This window comes from Microtus pennsylvanicus, chromosome 6 (genome assembly GCF_037038515.1).
Source record: "Microtus pennsylvanicus isolate mMicPen1 chromosome 6, mMicPen1.hap1, whole genome shotgun sequence".
Taxonomy (NCBI): Eukaryota; Metazoa; Chordata; class Mammalia; order Rodentia; family Cricetidae; genus Microtus; species Microtus pennsylvanicus.
In genome coordinates, this window is record NC_134584.1 from 121,791,881 (window position 1) to 121,817,402 (window position 25,522).

The 25,522-nt window shown below is 53.5% G+C and overlaps 1 long non-coding RNA gene across 1 annotated transcript; it reads right to left on the reverse strand.

The window, feature by feature from the left end:
• Positions 1 to 3,366: 3,366 nt before the first annotated feature.
• On the reverse strand, positions 3,367 to 25,047 carry LOC142852578 (uncharacterized). Its single transcript, XR_012910971.1, has 2 exons — positions 24,532 to 25,047; positions 3,367 to 6,411 (listed from the first exon to the last, which is right to left on the reverse strand). It is a non-coding gene; the product is annotated as an uncharacterized LOC142852578 (long non-coding RNA).
• Positions 25,048 to 25,522: the final 475 nt, after the last annotated feature.

Sequence of the window (25,522 nt, forward strand, 5' to 3'; positions counted from 1 at the left end):
CCACCTTTGGGACTGGCAGATGGGGACCGTGTTTACTCCAGGCAGCCTGGCACCCTGGCTCCTCTTTTTCAGCCAGCATCAACTTCGTGTCAAAACTCCTAGTGACTGCATCACAGCATTCGGGCATAACGCTTGTTTTCTGCCCTCTGCCCTCACCAAAGATGTTATTCCTTGCAGGGCCACCCTGCAAAAACTACCACAATTTGAGCATCTTCCTTAAGGAGATAAGTTCAACAAGAGCAAATCTGAAAGGGCTGGCCATAGCTCGGTGCTGGATTGCCTGTCTAGCATGCCAAGACCCTGGATTCAATCTCAGCAGTACAGACCCATTTAAATAAATCCCAAGACACAAAGCAGTACAAGATGGAAGGCATCTGGGAACCTTCTTGTCCCCCATCTGGCCAGCACAAAGTGCCCAGCGTCAGAGCAATCCACCCACAGGCCAACCTAGGGAGTCAAGGACCCCCAACTTCATGCTGGACATCCCTAAACTCCTTCAGTCTCAGGGGCACTCCCTTGGCAGGAGTCAAAATGGACCTGCTAGCTCACTGGGTGAGGTGTCTGTCAATCACCTGGGAGTGAGGTAGTGGACAAGGGGTAGGGAGTGGCAGACAAGTAATATTGGTGGGCAGGGCCTGAGCCACCTGCTCAAGTGTGGTTTCAGGTGAGGCCCAGAGAAGGTGGAGCCAAACTGTGAGAGCCAGGAGGACAGTGGGGCTGGTCCCTCACCTCCCTCCATCCTCTTTCCCACAGGCAGCGGGGAACAGTGGGTTCAGATGGTCATCAGATGGGGCTGGGAACCCAGGGACTCCTGCTCTTAGCTATAACAAAGACATCTGTGTGGATACTGGAGACACCTGCTCTTCATCTGGTCCCAAAGAAGACCTTAGGCTCTGGGTAGTGACAGTCAGAAAACTGGAATGGACAAACATGGGGCCAACTGACCGCTGTATGCCGCCCTGGGAAAACGCTAGCTAACCATGCCTCGGGGCTCCACAGACATTGTGTGGGGTTTCATACATCCAAACACACAGGATCTGAAGCTTTCATTCCTCTCTTTCTGGGCCTCTCGTTCCTCAGGGCAATGCTGCCTGCCTCTGTCCCCATCGGGTGTGGCTTATGAAACAGGAGTATATGCCCAGACTGATATTATGTTTGCTCCTCTACTTCCTACGCAGCCACAGAAGTGAACTCACTTCACCCATGCTTTCACAGGGTCCTTGGTTAGGCAGGCAAGACTAGCAGAGCGCAGATGTCATGGGTCGCTATCACTCCTCTAGCTAACCACTTTCTAGACTGCAGGGACACGGCTTGGCCTCTGTGGTCTGTGAGCACGTGTGCCCGTCACCCTTAGTCCTTGCTGGTCCTGCCCATGTGGTTTTTTATTGTTATATGAACAGATAGATGTGTGGCAGTGTCCCATCCAGGGTTGGGCACCTTTACTGGCCACTTGGATGTCTTCTATTGTGTCTAGAGATCCATTCTGTCTCTGGGGTGGCTGACAATTTGATGAGAGGGAGTCAGTCTGAGGGGTGGGTGCAGTCCACTATTTTACTCGCTCCGGAGGTAAAGGAATGGATCCTCATGTTAGTTCTCGGCTCCCTCCACTTTGTACCCCCAACTCCCCTAACCAGACGTTTGCTGGTGTGTGTTCAGCTCACTGACACCTCAGATAAAAGGTTCCTGGGGTGCCCATCCCCTGCAAGGATGGGCTGCTCCAGCAGCATGTCAGTTCCTCTGTGTGTGGCCCAGGGCTTTGCACCCCCAGCGAAGCAGTTTATTGGAATATCTATTAATGTCTCACGGGAATTGTGAGGCGCCAGAGGGGATCGGAACCCATCTAACCATCACCAGTGTGAACAGAGAACCTCTGCACAGCCGGCCTGACCCACGCCGTATATCCCTGTGTGTGTGTTCACATGCTCTCTCCCACTGCATCATGCACACACATACACACCCCTCCACATACATGTATGCACACTCTCCTACACACAACCCCAATACCACATACACCCCACCCTCCACCACACCTATTTTCGCTATTCTTCTTTCCTCTCCTCTCCTCTCCTTTCCTCTTCCCCCTTCTTTTCCTCCCCTCTCATCCCCTCCTCCCTCTCCCTCCCCTTCTCTTATACTCATTCCAGAACTTCTGTCCCAGTATTGAGCAGTATATCCTGAAGACCTCCCCTGGGCTCTCCTATCTGTGAAGTTTCCCTTTGTCCTCTGAGAGTGTGGGTGGGTCTCGGTTCTCAGAACCTGAGATCAGTCAATGCATGGGGAAGGGGAAGGGAGGAAAAGCAGCAATTGAACATGCTTGGACCTCCCCACAGAGTCCCCCTGGCAGCCCCAGCTTTCTACTCCCCGAACTCCGACCATACTCCATCTTGGCCAGGGATTCTGTGGCCCCAGCCCTCCCTCTTCCGCTGCTCCAGGCTGACTCTGCCATGCGATGCATTCCCGTGTTCAGCAACAGCTGGCTGAGCTTAATTAAGCCCCACAGTGCCAGTTCCACCTGGTGAGGAATTAACAACAACAAAACAGCAAACATCAGAGGAGGGGGTAGGCTGGGGCCTCCTGCTTCTTCCAGAGGTGGGAACCGGGCTGGGAATCCTAGCCTCTGCCTTTTCCTCTGTGACAGCGCTTAGATGCACACCGTCACCACTGTGTCCAGGGAAGGCATCAGCAATCTAGGGGTGGTGGACCTTGGTCTAGCATCTGTATCCTTCTCTGTTCAGGGCAGGCAGGCAGTTAGTTTTCCCCTCCAAGGTGAGAGGAATCAGGCTACAGAAGGCCACAACTTAGCCTTCCCCACGTGTCTGCTTAGGATTGGCCCAAGTGTGGCCCTGTAGCCAACCAGCTCATAAGCATGTTTGTGGTCCCCAGGGTCCAGGCAGGTGACACATGAGCAGAGACCAAGAATCCCACACACAGCAACTTGGCAGAGGGTAACCACGGGTTAGCCTTAGAGGAAGCTGATAAAGGCCCCCCTTCCATGTTCCAATGTCCCGTTGAGGCTGTAAGCAAAGGTGGTACAGGACCCCTGAGTGGACAGAGCAGGACGTGCGTGGTGTCCAGTGGATCCCATTGCTCTTAACTCTGCTTGGCAGCAGTGGCTCTAGCATGGTCCTGAGCTTCCGCGCTACAGGGCTGGAGCCTAGGAAGGCTGGTCATGGTTCTAGCTGCAGCCATGGAGGATGGGGCTATCTGAACCAGGCTGAGAGGCCAAGCCAGGGTGAGGTTTCTGCAGGTGCAGACTCCAGAGGTGGCTAAAGAAGAAGCCTCAGCTGGGGACACTCCAGCTGGATGATCCTCAAAACACCAAACTTAGACAGGCCAACAGGTGTCAAGGCCCCCGTGGACCAAGACTGGTTCTGCCAGAAATTTTATTTATATTGTATACATCTGCTTCCAGCACAAGTTTGAGAACCATCAGAAAGCAAAAGAGCGGTTGCAGCAACAGCGGAATGTCTCTATCAGAGACTACTGCGCTCTCTCGAGTTCAGGGCCCTGTGCTGGAGGTCCTGCCTGGCACCTAAAGCAACAAGGGAAAGAAGAGGGGCTTTGTTAGCTGTTTGCTCAGATTTTCAGGGTTTTGTTCTCCTTTTGTGTAGGAGACATGAGTGTTTGGTGGACAGAGCCTGGGGAACCGTGGAAACCTCGAATAGGGTCTTTCTCTGTGTGTTAGGGTCGTCCAGCCTCCATTAGGATCAGATGTATTGGAATAAAGCTGCTCAAAATATTGCCACTTTCCTTTTGCATTTAGGGGAAGTTTCTGTGCTTTCCGTTCCTGTTGGGTGAAGGGCTCTGTTAATATCATTTAGGTCATGGTGGTTGAAATATTGCTTTTAGCGCCTTTCTTCCCCCCTCATCCCCCTCCTCCTGATTTTCCATCTATATATTTGACAAGGATGTTGGAACCTCCAACTGTGACTGTGAGCTTGTCTGCTTCCCTTTAGATTGGCCTAATTTTGCTTCATGTATTTTGAAATTTGAAACCTTTCTTTCTTTCTTTTTTGAGAACAGATTATCCCTGGCTGTTCTGACACTCTTTCTAAAGTCCAGGCTAGCCTTGAACTCACAGAGATCTGCCTGCCTCTGCTTCCCAAATGCTAGGATTAAAGGCGTGTGCCCCCACCGCCCAACTTTGAAACTCTGAGCAGACTCATTTATGAAGGTCCTTCCTTATGAGTTCAGCAGCTGCAGTCTGCTCTATCCGCTATTAGCATAACCACTCCCAAGTTCCTTTCCTTTAGAATTTAAAGTGTGTGTGTGTGTGTGTGTGTGTGTGAGAGAGAGAGAGAGAGAGAGAGAGAGAGAGAGAGAGAGAGAGAGAGAGAGAGACCAGCCCTCTCCTTCCCCCTTGTGAGTTTGGGGGATCAAACTCAGGTTTTCAGGCTTAGTGGGAAGCACCTTTTCCCACTGAGCAATCTCCCTGGCCCTCCTTTTATTTCTTTTTCTTTGTGTGCTGGATATCTAACCGACTCAGGACTTCTAACATGAGAAGCAAGTTAGACCACACACTCCAGCCCTTTTTAGCCCAAATATTAACCCTTTATATTTCATTTAATTTACTTTTTAGCATGATTGAATTTAAACTATTTTGCTATTTGTCTCATATAGACACTTGGGTTTTTTTTGTTGCATACTTTCCTTCTTGCCTGCTTTTGAATTATGTGGCTATTCTGCAACGTTGATTTTATTTCAGAGCTATACCTCAGGGCTTCTCATGGTTTTGGCGGCTGCTCTCAAGATTCTGATGTCCTTGCTGTGAGTTCTGATCACACCTTACTGAATTGATCTGGCGCTGCGAGAGGGAATGTTAACCACAGCGCCTCTACCCTGCTGTATGTGTTGAAGTCGCACACATTCCTTCTGAAAATGCCATCCTCCCCTCCCCCCAGACGCCATTATTTCCACTCTGTTGTCCTCTGAAGAGGACTTTGTGTTACCACATTCCAAATTCCCCAGGGCTCCCTTTCTGGGTTGATCCGAGCCTCTCCAGATCATCTTTTCTCTGTCCTGAAGGACTTCTCCATGGTTCCTACACACGTCTGCTAGGATGGACTTCCTCGGATTCTGTTTGCCGGGAAATGCTTTATTTCGGCTTAATTCTCCAAGGGTGTTTCGTTTCTCTTTGTTTATGGGTTTGTTTCAACATCTTAAAGACTCTCTCCTGCTGCCTTCTGGCTCACATCGCTTCTGATGAGCAGTCATCAGGATTCCTTACTGTGTGCCTGTCTGGGAAGCACCTGTTTCTCTCTACCTGCTTCCGGGGTGGTCTCTTTATTCGGTGTTAGTTTGCCAGTGTGTCCCTGATTTTTAGTTTTATTCCACATGACCTTTATTGATTTGTGGATTGATACCGTTCATCTGCTCTAAATCTGTTTGCTCCTTCCAGGTCCTCCCACATGCATGCGACACCGCTCGGAACTCCACCTCAGGTAGAGGATTTCTGTTGTTCTGGTTTAAAGACAGGGTCGCATGTATCCCAGGATGTCCTCAAATTCAGTCTGTAGCTGAGGATGACCTTGAACATCTGATCCTCCTGTAAACACATCCCGAGTTCTTGGGTTACAGGTGCAAGCTCCCATCATGCCTGGTTTATATTGTGCTGGGGGATCGAATCTAGCTTCATGCTGTTAGACAAAGGCTGAAGCATGTTTATAGCCTTGCTGGGATTTTCAGTTTGTACTTACACTTGTATTTTTAAAAATGGATCCATCTTCATGTCTACTCATTGTTTCTCTGTGGTCCGGACGGCTGCTCACCTGTCTTCCTTTCAAACCTTTCTCTTCTAATTTCAACATCTGGGTCACCTCTCTCTGGGCCTGTCCCCTGAGATCTTTTCTACAGAGAGGGTGGCAAAGCTGTTTTGAACCTCGTCACCCTGCTCTCAAGGCTCGTCTTTCCAGTGCTGCAGCCAGCATTTCTCAGATGAACACTGTCACAGTGCCACATCGCCTCTACATCCTCTGGGGACAGTTTCTGCTGTTGTCACACATGGTTCCAGGGAACTCCTGCGTACAGCTCCGACCTTCTCTCTATACGCCACAAGTGGCAGATACCTCAGCACCCCGAACACCAACCTCTGCTTCCTCTGTCTGCTACAACCAGTGCGCCATAGTGATCCCCACATCACTCAGCAGAGGCCTGAGAACCTCCTCCAGGCGGAAAACTGGGGGTGGCTTGGGGCTGTCTGTGCAGCGCCTGAAAAATGCTTGTTCCATTCAGCTGGTCACAGTTGCGTTGCTGTGTCAGACCCGACAACTTCAAAGAGGGCAGAGCCACACTGGTTCACAGTTTCCTGAGCTTCAGCGTAGGGTCAGCGGGCTCCACTGCTCTGGGCCCGAGGGAGGTAGAGCATCCATTACCCAGCAGTAGTGTGATGGAGACTTCTCGCCTTACAGCAGCCTGGAAGATGAGGGTGGGAGAAAAGGAAGAGAGGTGAGGAGGAGGGATGACAAGAAAGGGAAGAGAAGGAAAGAAGAGGATGGGTGAGGAAAAGAAGAGAGAGAAAGGGGAGAAAAGAGAAAGGAAGAGTCCAGGACAAGATAGCCCATCAAAGATGTCCCCAGTGAGCTCCTCCTCCCACGAGGCCCCGCCTCCCTGTATTGTCATCATAGTGCGACTCCCTCAGTGGACCTAACAGAACCCTCAGGATCCAGTCACCTCTCCAGTGTTGCATCCCCAGCTGGGAACCCAGCATTCCACACAGGAGCCGGTCAGAAGACATTCTGCATCTAAATCACCACACACAGGTTTTATGCGACTTAACAGTTGTCTTTGGCAGGCATGGAATCCCAACGTCTGTCTGTTACTCTAATCATGGCCAGAAGCAGTCTCACCATCCACTGCCTCCCATAATGTCCTTTCCTTCCATCTGTGATGGGATTTCTTCAATACCCCGGTCCCACTAGAGCCCTTTCCGTCCCCACCAGAAGCCATTCAAATGCCACATTATTGGGTTCATTTGGGGATCTCTGCAGGGGGATGAGTCTTACTCTGAGTCTGCCAGTGCTCAAGGCTAGCACCTCACCTGAGGAAAGTGCCCAGGCTTTCATGGAGCTACATGGGCACCTTGTTGGTATTAGCACACAGTATCTACAGACATGGGTTTGGGTGGTGACCGTTCTTCCTCATGCTTGTTTACTTTCTGCTGGGCAGAGTGGATGTCTAAAATGCAAAGATGAGGGTCTTTGGATGCCACCATCCCAGAATTGGGTCCAGGAGAGCTGGGAAGTGTGTTTCTGCTTTGTAATTAGTTCAGTATTTAAGAGAATGTCCTTAAACATCAACCGTGGTTCAAGCTTCAGGGATGAGGTAAAATGCCCTGCTCTGGAAAAGCTATGATCCTAGAATAAAGGTAGCAGGGGCGGAGGGGGGGGGGAAGCAAAGAAACAGGCAAGTGATATCCATCAGGAAGCCCGTGTGGCATGAGTTTGAGCAACCTCAGCCCATCCGGAGCAAGCTTGGAAGCCCTCCTAGGAGTCACCAGGAGGGGGGCTGGGAAGGAGGGCATGTGGAAGGGCTGGGAGTCTCCAGAGACTGGAGTCACATGCACTTCACAAGTCCTGAAAATGAAGGGTCAGGCTCAGAGTGCTGTCACAGGATGGTGGCCGGGGTCCAGACGTCAGTGAGGAGTGACCAGCAGCTTCAAGTTAGGCATTATGCTCATAAGTTCCACTGTGGCCACTTTTGGGTGGACGGGCGGCAGAAGAGAGGACCTGAGCAGCAAGGGGGACAATGGGGACTCTTCCGGTGATGAGAAGAGAGGAAGTGACAGGCTCAAAGCCTGCAGTCCCACTTTGGAAGTTTCTGTCCCCACGGAAGGAGCAGATCTGAGAGTACACACCTTCACCTGTTACAGAGAATAACTGGATGTGAGTGACCTCTCTGTGGATGCTGGATGTCTGGCTCTTGTTAAATGCTGAGGAGACCGAAGCTTGTGGGAGAGGGCCAGTGCCTGCCCAGCTTCACAAGATGCATACAAGGTATAGAGTCAGATTTCAGGCCGGACAGCCAGCAAGTTCCCTGACAAGTCGTGGAACATGACACATGTGGCTCCCGGGGGCTCTCCCTCCCTGGCTATGCTCTCTCCACAGCCACTCTGTTTTCCTGAAGGAATGAAGAGGTCCCTACGACACGCCCATGTGCTGTAGCTCCCTTTGGCCCTTCCTTGCCTTCTCTTTCCTGCTGCCTCCCCTCCCCCACCCCGCTCTCCTTTTCCCTCCCCCACCATCTCTTCCCCCTCTTGAGCAGCAAGAGAAATGGAAGTCGAGATCTTCTCTTGGCGATAATTATTGAAAAGTTCAGCCGGAGACAGACAGCGACGCTGCGCGCAGGCGAGCAGGGGAGGGACATTAAAATGCATACACACACAGCTTGCCTCGCAACAGATGTTGGCATAATTAGAGAGGAAAAAATTATGAAATTAATTTGTGGTTCAATGTAAATTTCACCAATGGGGAGAAAGCAGAGCTCCAGCCACCTCGTGTGCACACGCGGGCTTGCACACATACCTGACATGCCCACACGTGTGCATGAGCAGCTCACAGACAGACGTGTACACACCTGAACATGCAGACTCCAAATTCCAGGGGAGTGGCGATTGTCAGGTCCCTTCAGGGGAGAGGTGGGCATGACAAACAGGAAGGAAGGGATCAGAGAGGGTATCATCCTGCTCAACCACTGGGATTGCTGAAGATGGTTCCTCCCGCACTGTGGGAGCGGGGACTTGGTGGGGACGGCACAGCTAGTGGAGCTGGATGGGTTCTTAGGTATCACAAGAGCTGGAGTGTGGCAGTTCCCTATAGTTCCAGTGCACATGGAGCTGGAACCGGGGTCTCACTGTGTGATGTCTCTGATGTGGCCCCCAGCTACCATTCATGGGCAGATTAGAACAGAGAGAGCATCCTGGGTACAGGGGAACAGGCAGGACCTTGTGGCAAGGGTGGGGTGAGGGGATCCGTCAGTCCTTGGTGTGAGGATCAACATGTATAGCTTGGCTCGTCAGCAGTCCTAGAGGGTGGGTACCCATCCATGGTGGGGACAGCAGAGAGGGACATTCCGTGTAGCCAGCGTCCTGCTCAGCGCCACCCACTCAGTGCTGCTATCAGCCATCTTAGGGGACCTCCAGGGAGCCTGCAGAGGGGTCCCTGAGGAGGCTTGCAGAGGTACCCTTCACCACTTCATAGAGACCACACACAGGTGAGCCTGCCAGGCTGGGACTGGCTCCTTTTTTCCGTTTTTTTCGTGACCACGTGACCTGCTGGTGCATTATTATATCTTCCCGATGAAGACTATGGCTGGCCTCCCCACCGGTCACCCTGGGCTGGTCACAGGGGCTGGCCTCCCCACCCCACCGGTCACCCTGGGCTGGTCACAGGTGCTATCTCTGAAGGTTTCTGCCCTATACTTGCCTCCACACGGGTCCACTTTCCCTACCTGGGACAACGTAAACTCACCCAGCCCTCCTGCACTGTGGCTTTATCTTTCAAACAGTGTGTCAGCCTGGGGCTGGATTTCAGCCATGTTCCTCACCCCTCCTGCTCCATGGTGAGTCTTCCCCTGAAGCCCTTCCCTCCATCTATCTGTCCAGTATGTCCATCATTTCCCATCTGTTCCTCTCCTGGGCCCTTTAGCAGCCATAGCTATGAGGACTACCCCCATACGGTTGTCTCTTCAGCCTTGTGGGCTGTGGGACCTGCACCTCTCACCAGTGCTCCCCTGAACCCCACCCCCTATTTTATGTTAACTGCATCTTCTAGATCCCCAGATGCAAGTTAGTCAAGCCTGTGGTTCCTCACCCTGTGTTCCCCCAAGGTCACCCACTGTGTGCACCCTCCATAATCAACTTGTTACCCCCCTCCTCCAGGAAACCCTCCCTAACTTCCCTCCGCAGAACAGGATGCACGCAGCCACATCACTCAGTGATGCTTTATCATCAGGTTTGTGCGTGCCCGGTGCCTCCTTCCTCCACCAAGGCCACAGTCTGTAGATCAGCCTCTCCTGGCGCAGCTGCTACTGGCACAGAGAGTTCTGCTGACAAGTCTAGACCCAAGGGGGTCGGGGAGATATGAGGGGCCAGCTTGAGGCTGTCAAAAGCCAGGCTCATAGCAGTTTCACACCTAGGGAGAGCAGTGGCAGGCACTGTCACCTCTGCTGCACTGGTGGTGCTGCCAGATGCCAGGCAGTGGCCTCGGACCCAGCGAGACCAATGTGTGTTCCGCAGGTGGTCTAGAGTCCCAGAGACACTGAGGAGTAGCTTTAGCATAACTTAGGAGGGTTATATATCTTACTTATGCTTACTGTGTGTGTATGTGCGTGTGTGTGCACGTGTGTGCGTGGATATGCGTGTGGGCGTGCACATGCTACTGTGCACACATAGGAGAGGGCAACTTGTATGAGTCAGTTCTCTTCTACCATGTGGATCTCCCAGGGATCAAACACAGGATGTCAGACTTAGCAGCAAGCATCCTTTACCCTCTAGGTCATCTCATTGGCCGCTAGAGCAGGGATTTAAATGTTGCCTGGGGCACCCTCAGGCCTAGACACACACAAGGTGCTCAGAAACACACTAAGGTTCCAAGTGATTGTGTTAAGAATCATGAGACCTGTGGGTGCTGGAACCAGGGCTGATCCTCGACTTGTGGTACCACGATAGTGCCCTAATCTGCTGCCTCTGTGGATAAAGGCAGCGGCTGGGTAACAGGACCCAGGTCCACAGCCACGCCTGTCTCTGGACCTCTCCAAGGTACTGAAACGAGTGCTGAGTGAGGCTAATGCCTTGTGCCAGAGGCCAGGGTCTGGGAGTTCTGCTGGGCTTCCCCGCACCCCAGCTAGGCCAGCTGTGGTGAAGACCAGTATTCCTTATACTTGAGATCAAATGAGTGAGGTCAGGCCTTGGGGTGACAGCCTTCACCCCTGCACTTGCTGTGTGTCTTGGTCTGCTTTTCCATTGCCCCTCTGACCAGACACGCAGTACCATCTGCCCCGCTGTGTGCTTCAGATTGAGCTCAGGCGCTGTCCCCATGAGGATGGAGGGAGCCATGCTCACTGCTGCCTTCAGGTTGCTTTCAGCTCCTGTTGCCTCAAGCCCTGTAAACACGCATCATCGCTTACAGCCAAAAGAAGGAGTAGAAGGGGAAACTGAGGCTGGATGAATCCACATGTTCCTCAGGGGGACCCTCTATAGATGGGCGTGCAAGCATCTGAGGCACACAGGGAGAAGACCACTGCTGAGTAGGAGACAGTGTAAGTCTTACACGAATGATGGCCCAGCTAGGGTGTGTATGGTGCGTATAAAAAAGATACAACCGGAAGTCACAGGTTAGTGTGTGGCCTGCCTGAGGGACAGTGTGCACCCCATGTCGGTGTGGCATGTAGACATGTGTGTTTCGGGGGTTGTCCCCAGCAGCCCCCTCCAGATCCACTCCCCGGCTCATTAAGGCTCTCCCATTATTCTGACATTTGTGCGCATCACGTACTGGCAAGAAGTAATTTACTTAGAAGAAATTAAAAGTTCATTTTAATTGAGCGCACACTGCAGTATGCAAATGCACAGCACATTATGTACACTGATGCAGAGACAAAGTCATCATCAGTGCTTAACCCTCCGTGTGCTGGGCTTCTCAGCTCCAGCGGGGGTTCCAGGCCTCGGAAGGGCCTCCTGGTCCCCAGCAGGAGGAACCAGCAATGCTTAGAGTCTTAGGAAATCTCTCCACGGTACCACCGCCTACGCACCAGGCCTGGGGGCAAGATTGCAGGCTCAACCCAACCCAGGCCCAGCTAACAGCCTGAAGTGATAAGACCTCAAAAGCACCCTGGGTTGTGGTGGGGACAAGTGCATACAGGTCTGCAGTGGCCCAGGACAGGCCCAGTACCAGTGTGCAGGCTACCTCTGAGCATGCCTCCTGGTGGATAGGTAAGGTGCTAGATATAGCGGGCCTGGTGGGGGCGTGGTCTCCTGCAAGAGGAGGAACCACAACAACCACCATTCCCGCAGGATCTGAGAGCTTTCCCACAGCCCACGGCAGGGCTGTGAATGGTATTCCACTAAGGTTGCTCTCGTCCTTGAGGTTAAAGTCCAGTCCACCGCACGCGCCAGGGCTGGATGCGTCCCATCCATTCACTACTCTTTAGAAGCCCGGGAGGTTCAGAGAAGTCAGCAGCTGCTACACTTCCTAGAGAGGTGTGAAGAGGTGGGACTGGAGTCTGGCCCAGCTCCTGGAGTCCAGACTATGCTGAAGGACTCGGGGACACCAGGAAAGAGAGATGTACTGGGACTTCTCCTGACCTTGTCAGACCTTTCCAATGGGGTTCTTGTCCTTACCCAGAAAAATAGAAGTGTCAAGTAAGGAAAAAAATAAAAAGACCCATGGGGAACAGCCAGCCTGACCCCTAGTCCCCTCCCAGGAGGCTCCAGCAGAGGCTGAAGCCAAGGTAATAGGACCAGGGTGTGTGTGCCTGGATCTCTGGGACCTCCCTGCTTTACCTACGGATGGGAAATACTAGGCGCCTTGGGATTTCTGTGTGGCACAGCCCAGGCAGCAGGTGGCTGGATGAGTCTCTGCCCTCCCACAGCTTCCCCTCTGCCCCTTCCCTCTCTGGTTATTCTGTATTGGGCAGCAGGGAACACCTGTTCGGCCTGGCCAACCCTCTCCAGGACAGAGCAGAAGGCCAGCTCCTATCTGGCCTCCCTGGGGGAGGAGACTGGTTGGGAGCAGGACTCCCACCGGAGCCCAGGCTGGTCCCTGGGATGTTGTTTCCACTCTGGATTTTTGCTACCTGTCAGACCTGGGATCTTTAATGACAGTGAAATGAAGCTGCTTCACAGATGTGAGATGACAGCCAGCTGCAGGAGGCAGACAAATTACCTCCAGACCCAGCCCACAACGCCCACACATCCACACAAAGGAAGCCAGCCTGCCTCACTTGGATGAGCAGGAACGGCAGGGGGCCTGAGCAAGCTGTTCCTGCTTCCCCAGGGCTCCCGCCCTGCTGCAGGGCAGTGTCTGCCCTCCTAGGCAGTAGGGGCAGCCTGGCTACAGCCTTCTCGCCCTGACCTTCGGAGTTCACAGGCATGGGACCCTCTCCTGGCCACAGCCAGGTCTGCTACCCAAAGGCCGGCTTTTCATCTGTTAGCTATGCATCTCTGCAGCTCCTGATGAACACCTGCTGGAGCAGGAGAAAGGAGGGCGTGTGCCACTATAAACCCCAGGGAGCTGAGGTTCAGAGAAAGGAGGTGATGGGGGGGGGTGAGCCTAGGAAGGAAGGGAGATCACCGAGGGAAGGAAGCTTGGAGAGGTTAGCCAGTACCAAGTTTCTCTCAACTGGGCTTGGCTAGGTGTGAAGTGTGGGGCTCTTTCGCCTCCCCTGGAGCTCTGCGACCCTGACTGGGTGAGAACTTAGGCCAGTGAAAGGAGTCTGGACTCTGAGCCCACATTGACCCAGGGACCTGTTTTGGCTGCACACCTGAGATCCTTGGGTCTCTCTGTGCGCCACTCCCAAACAAGGTCTTACACTTTAGTTCATGGGCCTTGCCTTTTCCTATGCAGAAGGCCCAGGGAATCAGGGACGAATACCGCCCTGAGCACAGGCAAGGTGGATACAGGATTGGAGGGGGGTGTCAGTCCCTTCTGTTTATGAAACAGAATAGCAACTGTGACCTCCCAGGTGGAACTGGCCTCACACCTATTCCCTGTTGCACCTTCCTCCCCAGGTAGTGGGGGTTTGTCTCTGTGCCCTCTGGGCTCTGGGATGTGTCCCTAGGGTCTTCCAGTGCAATCAAATCCTGATCCTATAAAACTCCCCCCTTTAGACACACACCTGATGGCTCCCCTGGGGGACGGGAATAGCGTTCTGCTGATGGCTGTGGGGCCTTGGATGAATTACTGGACTCTGTGTGTCTCTTCTGGCACACAGCTGAGCTTGGCTAAGCCACAAAGAGGCTCAGCCCTGCCTTTAGCCCTCTAAGTCTGTGGGTTCAGAAGTCTATGGGGACCAAGTGTGTCTTCAGCACCTGTTCCTGTCTCCCGCATGGTCCCACCAGTGTGAGGTTCCCAGCAGCCTCTCACTCACAGCCCCTCCATTATGGCCAGCAGTGTCCTGGTTCTAGGTCTCATTTTGCATTTCAGTTCTACTGCCTCTGTTCTGTCCTGCCCAAAGTAGGCTTCCGGAATAACCGGCACAGTCCTACTCCAGAGCGTTCCCATCTCCCTTGTTTCTCGGACCTCAGCCATGTCCCTCAAATTGCTGGGACTCACGTCTTGTCACCGAGACCCTGACTCCGCAGTTGAATGATAGGGCACTTGTAGCCATCAGTCCTGTGATGACCGCGTGTGTCAGGACTTCTGGGCATTGGTCTCACTGGACATGTGCCACGAGTCAGGCTCAGTACAGGGCGCTCTGGCATTCACCCCGGGCCACGTCACACATGTGTGGACTGAAGGCAGTGAGAAAAATCCCATGACGGCCCCAGGTGGTGAGCAGCTTGCCTCTGGGTCTCCGGGCTACTGTGCTTGAAGTGACCTTCAATGCCGAGGCCATGTGGACTCTGTGGGAACTTGCGTGGAGCCCGTGTTTGTCTAGAGAGGGCTTCATCTGGAGGACATCTTGGTGTTCATGTGTTCCATGTGGCCAAAAAGCTTCAGCTATGGCCTCCCAGAGTTCTGGCTTCCCAGCATCTTGATTTCCATTCTCAGACCTTTGCCTTCTAACAGCCCTCTGCTCGGCCTTTCCTGATGGCTTAAACCTGCCTCCAGCCACACTTCTCTCCTGTGAAGAACCAAGCCGCCGCCGCTCTCCCAGGTACCCTGTCACAGTTTAGTCCTCCGTGAAGTCATCGGGCACAGTGTATTTTTTGCCCCAGGGGAAACGCACAGCCCTGATGAGAACCAGAGTGGCCTGCAGTCCCCACAGCTCACTGTACCAGGCAGCGTACAGGCTGGGGGAGGTCTGGCTGGTTTTAGAACACACACTCGGGTCCACCATTCAGTCCTAGCCCGACACATCACAAGTCCCTAAATATGGTGGGGACAACTGGCCCATTCCCCTATGTTTCCTTTGCCTCCTTCCTCACATGCGCTCCATCGATTGGAGACGCATCACATTCTGCAAGAGCCAAGGCAGGTGCTGCTTCCTCCAGGTACTGGACTCTCCAGTGGATGCTCGCTCCACAGAAGGCTGGGACCTGTTTGTAGCATCTCTCTCGTCATTGGCCACTGCAGTCACTAAGTGGCCTGTGAGGAAGGCAGGGCAGCCACGGCTAACCTGCCACTTGCCATGTACCCAGCATTGCACTGACCCTAGACATGGGACACAGTGAAGAATTATGGAACAAACCAGCAAACAAATAAAGGTAACAGAGCCACCAAAAGGACCCAGACACCTGCCTCCTAAAGATCAGCCAAGGAGGGCCACTTGGGGTCATCTGTGGGTCCCCACACTGTCTAACATTGAAGTGACTAGATACACGACCCTGCAAAGCCAGGGACAGCTAGCTGCACCCAATGGGGTGTCCACTAGAGCTCAGGTGGGCTGAGTTGGGTAGGCAGGGTCTTTGGAGAGGGTTAGCTGCACCCCCGTGCACTCCCTCCCAGAGGCTCCAGATGGAGAGTGCAAAGAGTTAAGTCCTCTGTGAGCAACTGCGAGAAGAAAGTGGTAAACAATTTTTCTCTCCCTCGGCTAAATTAATATGCAAATTCCTAAGCCCCCTCCACTGGCGTCCCCTGCCTTGAAATTAGCGAGGTAGAATGCTTGGGCTAATTATGCATTCAAACGAGCAGGCTGCGTTCTTGCGGCGCTGAGAGGATGCGGAAAATGATTGTGAGAAGATGGAATTGACATTCGAGCGGGTCCTTCTGGGACATCTGGAAGTGCTCTCGCGTGCACAGCAGATGGAACCAGGCAGTGACCGCCAGCCATCCCTGGTCTGGAGGTGGGTTCAGAGGCCAGGGGCTGCTCTGTGCTGTCGCTCTAGGGGGAAAGTGGAGACCATGAAGAGCCATCTACTCACCGATTCCCCACCAGTTAAGCACCTTTATTTCCGTCCTGACAAGCAAGATGCTCCCCCGCACGCCTTCCACACTGCTGGTACCCACAGCCAGCACCACGGCAGGGATGCTGTGTCAGTAGTACCCAGAACTGTAGAGGGAAGGGTGAAGCAGCTCTCAAGCCCTTTCAGGTAGAGCCCGAAGGTCACACTCCAACATATCTCAGTCATAGCATTCACCACCCACGTTAAGTATTCCTCTGAGGTGGAGTTCCTCAGGGAAACGGGAGTTTGCGTAGCAGGAAGAAACAGAAAACAGGCTGCCTGGTGCCAGCGATGGAGAGGGAGCCCAGGACAGCCTTAGGAGCCCTGACACTGTTGAAAGCTGAAGGCGGTCCAGACCTGGAACTCTTTCTACTCATATCTACTGATGAAGTCTACCATCCTCGCCTCAGTCACAGCCCCAAGCTAAATTTCTGCTGGATAGAAGGCTGTCCCTTCTTGCCTTGGTCTTATGAGTCTTGGCACAACCTCTCCTTCAGCTTCATCTCAGCACACCGACTGCTGATCATGTGACCATGTGATCATGTGACCTTGCGAGCCCAGGCCATGGTCTCCTCCGTGGGCTTCTAGGCTGCTTTTCTTGTCAGGTTTCATGGTAGCCCCTCTATTTCTGTAGAACCTCGATGCTTACTGTTCCAAGAATCAGAGTGTGGTGTTTCCTTTCCTTTCTAAGTTCCTGCAGAACCGTGTTGTCTTGTAATCTCAGGAGCCTCCACGGTCCCAGGCCTGTACCTCAACACACTTAAGATCTGCCAGTCTGGCTACTACGATGGCCAGTCACCACCATCACTACCGTGCCGATGCCACCACTGTTATTGCCGTTACCCTCATCTTGCTATTGCCACCATCTCTACTGGTTATCAGTATCACCATCATCATCATCACCACCATCATTACCATCTTTATCGTCACTACCATCCCCATTATCACCACCATAAGCTTCACAATACTGACTCTGCACCAGAAGTACAAATTATGTCCTTACATCAAATCCTAACACATACACACCGAGGAACAGTAAGTGTAAGTCTTTGTCTACAGGTAAAGAGGCTGGCATTGCTGGAGGCCGAGACTGAGCTTGACTGAGATCTCCCCAACACCAGCATCCCAAGTTCAAGGCTCTATCTTTTGCTTCTTCTCGTCAGTCAGAACCATGCCTTCCAATTTAGGGATAAGGGACAAAGCGGTCTGCATCCCAACCGTGGAGGCAGCAGAGTCAGTGGTGTGCCAGCTTCACAGCCTGTGGGACTAGAAACAGTGTGTGCTCTTAGCTATCAAGATAACTAAGAATGAGCTTTGCAATTACAAATGCCTTTACCTCTGTCAGTGTGTGTGTGGAAGGCCAGAGGCAGCTGGGCTGGGGAGTGAGTCAGACCCAACTGCAGTATTATGATATAATCTGGCACAGGTACCCTTCCCTTTTCAGCAGGCAGGCTGTGGTCTCAGAACCTCCCAGGACCTGCAAGCTGTCTGAGACCTTGGTTTGAGAGGAATATAGGCCTCCCCTCAAAACCTCTACCTAATTGCTGTGTGGGACTAGGCTCTGAGGAGGCAAGAGTGGCTAGTGGACTAGACTGCCACAAGTCACAGCCTTAGACCCAGGGCTGGGACTGAGCAAATCCTCTCCCCTCTGCTGCCCTCAGTTTCCCTTTTATACCACCGGAGTGTTAGACAAGACATTTTCTAGTCACCTGCCTGAAGTTCTATGATTCTGAGTCCAGGTTCTCGTTGGCACATTTACCCATCAGTCCATCACTCTAGAAGTGTTCCTGGGAAGCCTCTAGGCTCAGTACAGATCTTTTTTATTTTTATTTTTTTTCTCAGTACATATCTTAAAAGCAGACTCATATCTTGGGTTTCCAAGACAAGACATGCATTCCAGAATGATCCTTTAGCTCACAGAGGGGAAGGGAGGCAGAGACCTATAGCTGAAGCAAGACCAGTGCTTCAACACAAGAGACAGTGCCCTACATAGCACAAACAAATGCACAACCCTCCCTCCTCCACCTGCCATCTTCCCACCTGTCCAGGGAGAACAGCCAAGGTTTCCCAATTCAGAAGGTACAACACAGAAGGCAGCATGGAAGTCCCGAATCCACCCCCCCCCCCCCCGCGATGGGTAGCGACATGGGGATGGATGGGTGATGTTAAATATTCATCAGATGCAATGAAGTTACTGGAATTGCCCATTAAGATGTAACGCGCAATTTGCAGCTTTCTCCTAACACCCAGGGCAGACACTCGTCAGCGGGATGGATGGCGGGCCTCAGAGGAAGACGAATCGCCAGGGAGATGGTGCATCTCAGAGCGATCAATACAGACCGGCAGCTCCAAGCAGCCCGATAGGCGAGCAATAAGTAGAAGTAAAGAGACAGGCAGATTAATTAGGCCTCTTGCGGGGAGGGGTGAGAGAAAGGCCTGGAGCACAATCTATAGGCGAGAATAGGAGGAGGTGTTGTCTTGTAAGGCCTCTACAGTGAACATCGAGATCTTGGGCTCCCAACTAGGACTGGCCCCAGATGTGTTTTGATAACAGCTGGCCATGCAGTGACCCCAGTTCTGGAAGGCCAGCTACATGGGGCCTAGGTGGAGCCACTGACTCCTGTGGGCTAGAACCTCAGGAAGGGAAGAGACCCACAGCGTCCTGTCTCAGCACCAGGAACCAGCTTCCTTCCTGGAGAACAGAGCTGTGGGAGTCTTGGGGTTCGGGGTGCTTTGTCCCTCTGATGGTGATGCATGGCTCCGCTAATTCGCTGCACGAGGCTGTTAATTCTGGCGCAGCTGCTGCAGCCGCCCTCCAGGCGCTCCGAAATGCTGGGCTGTGGAGCTCGCTGCAAATTAGCACCATTTGTTCTGCGGAACATGTTTCATTTCTACACGACACGCATAGCTTATTACCTCGCTGGCAGCGTGGGGAGAGGCAGCGGGGGCCAGAGAAGGGAGGGAAGACATGGCCTGGACCCTTCCTGAAGCCAACCCATTCTCTGCTAACCTATTGCCTGTGTGGGGGAAGGGCATTAGTCCTGAATTCAGTGAACTTGGGAGCACTGGGAGTCCCTGTGGGGAGTTCCTGGGGGAGGGAGGTTGCTGCTCCAGTTCCTGGTGGCTGGTCCCCAACAGGCAGCCAGGGCTCCAGGTAAGGGTCCTAGCCTCTTCCGTCCTGACTCTGGCTGCAGGCAGCTCTGGGATCTCTCTGAGCCATTTACTTCCTTGACTGTGGAGACAATGAACTCGGAGATCCACCAGCACAGCTCCCAGCTCTGTGGTCCGCCCGCCGGCTGAGTTTCTACTTTGCTCTGCTCAGCGACAGTCATCTTGGTCAGGCAACTGACAGAGACAAAGACTTGACCCAAGGACAAATGGAAGCTGATGGACCTAGTGCCCCAGTGAGTCTGCTGTGCTACTCCCATGGGGACCATCCCTGAGCCTGGGCAGATTAAAGGGCTCCTTGGTCCCAGGCAGATGGGAAGAAGATGGGAGTTTTCCTTCAACCTATTGTGGCTGTCAATCATGAACAGGAACTACAGGATCCTACGGCCTCACAGGGTTACCCCTTGGTAAAAGATTTGGGTTGGCTTTGCCTCTCTGCTGACCAGGGATTAGGCAGTCCCATTGGGGTGGTATAGAAGTCTTTGTAGAAGGCCCACCCAGGCCCTTTCCTTCTCTGACACACGCTGCAGGCCCTTAAGTGCTGTGGTGTCCCGAAGGTCTCAGGGCAGCACTCCATTGTACCAGAACACAGGACAGGCAGACAACCTCACAGCTCATCAAGAGAAGAACTCTGGGGCCAAGATCCACACTCTGAAAGCCAGGAATTGCGCTCTCAGGGGCTCCAGGTCCTCTTTACTAGGACCCAGCAGCCCCTTAGGTCCTTGTGAAAGCAGCTGAATCAGAAACTGCTGCAGCCCCAAGTATCTCCTGGCACCATATGAGGGGGCACCAAAGAAGAGATGAAAGGATGAGGTTGTCTAGGCCCTAAGAAGCCAACGTCAGTGGCAGAGTGAACCCGGTCATCACCAGCTGCCATGCTGGAGGGTGAGATTCGGGCAGGCAGTGAGCTGAGCGCTCTCTCCCAAGCTTGTGGCTGGGATCATCATTACACACATAGGAGCACTTGGCCCAGGGCTATTGATCCTCAGCCATGCTCTCAGCTCAAAACTCTTCCCAGGGGCCTTTCTCTCAATCCCACCCAGAACCATGATAGAGCATCCTATGAACAGAGCATCAAGGAACACAACCAGAGAGAACTGGTGATGATGTTGGAGCCAAGGGCCATGGAATCACCTCCGTGGCTCTGCTCACAGACTCTCAGCAAGTCATCCATCTCTGTGATGGCTGGAGCCTGGGCACACTGCCCTCACCCTCATTTAATAACCCAGGAGCAAGAACTGGCAGAACCTTGACTTTGGGTGGGACCTTAAGCATATGTTAGGTAAAGGGCTTCTCCCCCTAAGTGTGATGTTGGGTAAAGGGCTCTGCCCCTAAGTGTGATGTTGGGTAAAGAGATTCTCCCCCTAAGCGTGATGTTCGGTAAAGGGGTTCCTGGAGCTGCTGTCACACTCAAGGGTCTTCCAGACAGCAGAGCAGCAGCTACTCATGGGTGAGAACAGAAACAGTCCCATGGAAGGGAGGCCCCACATAGACTTAGGAGCCCTGCAACTGGTGAACTGTCTCGTGCTATTAATGTGCTTGGAGTAAGTGGGTGGCAGTCACCTGTCATATATATAATAGCCTAGCAAAGATACCAGGGTCAGGCCCAGGAATGTGGAGACTAAGACCAATGGGAGGAGTGAGTGGGACGTGATATCCAGGCAGACTCGGAGCTGTTGATGCACCCAGGACATGAGATAGACTAAGAATCCACTCCACAGCGCAGAGATCTACCAGGCAGATTTCCTATGTGGCTAACCCTGCACGATGAGGCTCTGGAGTTGGGAGGAATCAGGTCCAGGTACTGACAGGGTAGCTCAACACAAAGATGGGGGGACAAGAGACTGTCCTACCTGCTGTGCCCATTGACTTTGAAAGGAGGGCCACAAACTGGTCAGAGGAACTTGTCCCAGTCTAAGGCTGGTATGGGTGCCTTGCCTATTTGTACCAATAGTTGACAAGGGAGCCCTAGGAAGGAACTATCCCCAGTCTATGGCTTTCTGTAGACATGGTGGAAGTGGCCTTGAGCTGTCTTCTGTCCACCATATTTCCTGATCTGGTAGGCCAGTCCTCTGCTGAATAAAGTAGCTAGGCTTTCCTGAGAGCGTTTGAGGGCTGCAGGGGAGCGTGACACTCCGAAGGCACAGCCATTAGCAAGCTCAGCCTCCAGCTACAGAGCTTGTGTCTGGGGGATTTTCTCCTTAATCTCAGAGGAGACAGTGGGTGGATTCCAGTAACCAGACTGGTCAGCCACTCCCAGCAAGAAGAATATGGGTAGGCTTATAAGGTTGGCACGCGCCTGTGGGACAATGGAGGACACAGGCTGCTCACCATCTCTGGACTTCCTGGGTAGAGTGGGATGTTCTTTGGGGGTGTCTGTCCCCCATGGAGTAGCTTATCCTATGCAGAAAGGCCTCTCCAGCCCTACAGAGCCAAGACCTTGCTGATATGCTTAGATGCCGACCCTGGGCCCTGGGAGTCTGGAACGGAGTCAGAGTGGTCCTGAGGCAGGGAGAAGGATGAAGTCACAGGACACTCTGGCCCTTCTCAAGACAAGGGGTGGGTCCTGTCCAGCACCCATGGGGTGTTCTTGCTAGGTGCCAACATTGGGGAGCTAGCTGCCAAGTTCCCGGTGCTGAGGAAGCTGCAGAAGGCGTTCGTGTCAAGAGGCAGAGAGACTACATGAATATTTCATCAGGGAGCAGCGTGCGGCCCAGGAACATCTGGTGGAGTCTCTGGGGAGCTAGGCCAGCGCAGAAAGCAGGCACTGTGAAATTTGGGAGGCAGAGGGGGAGGAAGGAGCTGGGAGGCAGGTGGGATGCCAACCTCCCTGCCTGACTCCTGATCCGCAGGCACTGTAGAGCCCGGGACGAAAGGGCAGGTGGGTACACAGCTTTTCCGCATCCAGAGGGCCCCCAGCCCTGCTGTGTTTACCTTTATCAACATCAGCAAAGACCTGCCCAACATGGAGTAGTCAACCACCCTATACCTACCCTCCAGGCCAGGCCATAGCAACTCTGGATGGGAGGGTTCCTAGGGAGTTCCATACTGGAGACGGGTTAATACTCTCCATAGACAGAGGTGACAGACACAGGCATACTACTTACACTGGCCTGGAGCTAGGTGGAAGGCCCAATGGACACCTAGGGTCTCTCCTCTCATAAGTATATTTGTGTTGTGGACTAAGGCTATGCTAAGGACCACGGGGCCACAGTGGACAGCTAGGGCCCCCTGAAGACCCCTGGGCACTCAAACCAGGGACTCTGAACCAGCCCAGCATGTTCCCTTCCCCAGACCAATGGCAACTTGCCCAGTTGAATGAACCCAGACTCCCTAAGGCCAAGTGTGCACAGTGCAAAGTCCTCAAAGCCATTTCTAGCTCTTTTTGATTCTCATCCATCCTACCGTACCCACCTAGACCCAGAGCCAGACAGTCAGAGGGTCCACTTGGACCATGGCCAACCAAACAGACCCGGAGACTATAGGTTCTTGTCCTCAACTGAGCCTAAATCTGGTCAGACTGAGCTAGCACCAATGCCCCAAAGTTTGCTTCTGAGAATCCTAGGCTCCAAGGGGATAGATGACACTGAGTCTGTACTTCGGAGCCAGGAAGCCCGACTGGGATTCCCTTTGAGTCCTGCCCTTGAGAATGTAGGTTGGTCACCTGTTTCCTTCGAGCTGAGAACCAACCCTTTGGTCCTGTGGTCCTGTATGTAGCATTGACCACAGCAGGTTTGTGTCTTCTCACCTTAGTTCTTCCAAATGCCCAGTGGGCACAAACCTTCTCATCCCCAGCCCTGTGCAGAGCCATACCAGAAACTGACTCACCCACGACTTTCAAAGGGAGCCCTTTCCTCACAAGGCTTTAGCCAGCCTCTGTCTAAAGCCTGTAGCTCACTGTGGCAGGACTTTCCCCAGGCTGAGAAGGGATCTCTGATTGGCTAAGCAGTGCTGATGTCTGGTGGCCCTTTCCAATTGGGTTTCAAGTGGGACATTCATAGCTCAGCCTTCGCAGGGTTCTGAGCCTCCCCTGGAATTTCTCCTGTTTTCCCAACTGCCTGCCCCAGACAATGTACCTCTCAGTCTCTGAACCATGCTCCTCAGTCTCTTGACCTTCAGGACCCCTGCCCTGATCCTTCTGGGGCGTCTCCTGTGCTCACCTGGGCTCTAGACTACACTCTTCGCAGTCCCAAAGCCTAGGCCAACCTGACTCTGAGGAGGAAGCGGAGTGCCACAGAGCCTGCATCAAAGCTGATGTCTTTGCTTACCTGAGTGCCCTAGATCTCCGTGAATGACACCTTCCTGAGATTAGAGACTTCCTAGAGCGTTACACTGGATCAGAGTGGCCCTGCTGTCCCTCTTGTCATCCCACCAGCCTGAGACATGAGTCCCAGAGCCCATGCCAGCCTCTGCTGGGGAAGGAATAGAAGGGAACGGAAGAATGGGAGGGGGAAGGGGGAAGATGATATCCATGTTTTCCTGGAACCTCACTTAAGGAACGGGAACTGGGCACAAGGGCAGCACCTATATCCTTGCCTGATCCTCATTTCCAGCTGGTACCACCCATGCCATACTAGACCGAATGTACCCATCCTTAGCCCCACCCTTTCTGACCAGCCCGTGACCACTAACGAAGGGGGTGGGCTTTGTCCTTGGAGCTGCTAGGAAATCTCAGCCACATGCTCCTCCCCCCCGGAGCCCACCCCACCCGTGCCCTCAGCAGCTGGCTCCTTGGCACTGGCACCCGGATCCCTTTGACGGCACATTTGGCTTCAGTCCCATCGATCTGCACACAGGCACCGAGGTGCCAAGCCTGGCTGTGGGCAAGGATGGGGGCTCTGGGAAGATTGAGAGAGTGGGGTGCTATTCCCGGGATGCTCCGGAACCTTCCAACATAGTCCCAACCCATCCGGACCCACCTGCCAAAGGATCGACCCCTTTATGGTCAGGGGGCCTTGCATAAATAGGGTAGAGTGGACCGTCCCTGTGAGTACGGACATTGGTGGAAATGATGCAGCCTTGAGACCACCATGGGGTGCGGCTGCTGTATTCCCGGTTCCAGATGGCCCACCCAGGCCAACACACCCCACATCTTTAGAGCACCAGTCAAGCACACATGGGCAAGCAGCGGGCACCAAGACACATTAAAGGGCCCAGAGGGTACAGGGAGATGATCTGGGCATGAGGCAGCCAGACCCCCTCAGATCTGGCCCTCTCTGAAAGCTGCCATGCCGTGGGATCCGCACCCAGGTCAGACTTAGCTTCCATCTGCACCCCAGCACAGATACCAAGTCCCTATACTTTAGTGAGCCCCACTCTCCCCTTACCTGTTCCACGCTGGCCTTGCCTACATCCGCCTGCTCCCCGGCTGCGGCAGCGCTGCCAACTGTCTTCCGTCTCCTAACATGGGCTGCCAGCGATCTGCTGTGGGTTTTGTTCATGGGGTTTGGCCTCATGCAGCCGCTGGCACTCGAGATGGCAAGCGTCCATCTTTCTCCACACCCACCCCTCACCTCTGCAGTCTTCCTGTGCCTCCTGTGTCCCCACGGTGCCCGCTCTGAGGGAGTTGGCACAGACAGAACCCGGCCCGCCTCTGCAGCTGAGGAAAGCCATGCTTCTTTTTTCTGTATTTTAAACACACACACACACATACTCTCTCTCTCTCCACACACACACACACATGCCAAGCCCCCCACCCCCGACAACACGCATCCCTTCTGTCAGGAACAGACCCAGCCAAGAAAGCCCCTCACAGGCGGGGGCAGAGCGGAGGGGCTTCGCATAGCTGGTGTAAACCCAGCCCCATGATTCCGTCCCTTCCTGGCCCCAATGCGCTGCCTCTTACGTAAACCACCAGGAAGGAATCAAAAGGAAGCGCAAATCCGTGTCACATTTTGGAGCCTCCTGATTGGGCACACCTTTTAACTGACTTGGTCCTTCCAAGCACGCTCTGGCCTCAGCCATCCTGAACCCTGCCTCGCTACCCATCTCCCTCGTCATTGTCCCACACAGCTGGACACTGCCAACTGGCCTGTGCTGCAGTGACCACATCCAACACCTGGTACCCATTCCTGGGGGATACTGATTTTTGAGACCAATTCTGGAGTACCTGCTGAGTACGCTGATGTGGCCTGCTCACTGGTCGAGAATCTAGTTGCTATGATACAGAGATTTCTGGGCTCTTTGGGTGTAACTTCAGGTCCTGAGCTAAGCCTCAGGAGGCCAGAAGAGGTCCCTAGGGGACATGAGCGCCAAGGCCAACCCCAGGTTGGGGACAGAAGATGGAGAAGGAGGGAAGGGGTCAGACCTCCAGCTGGC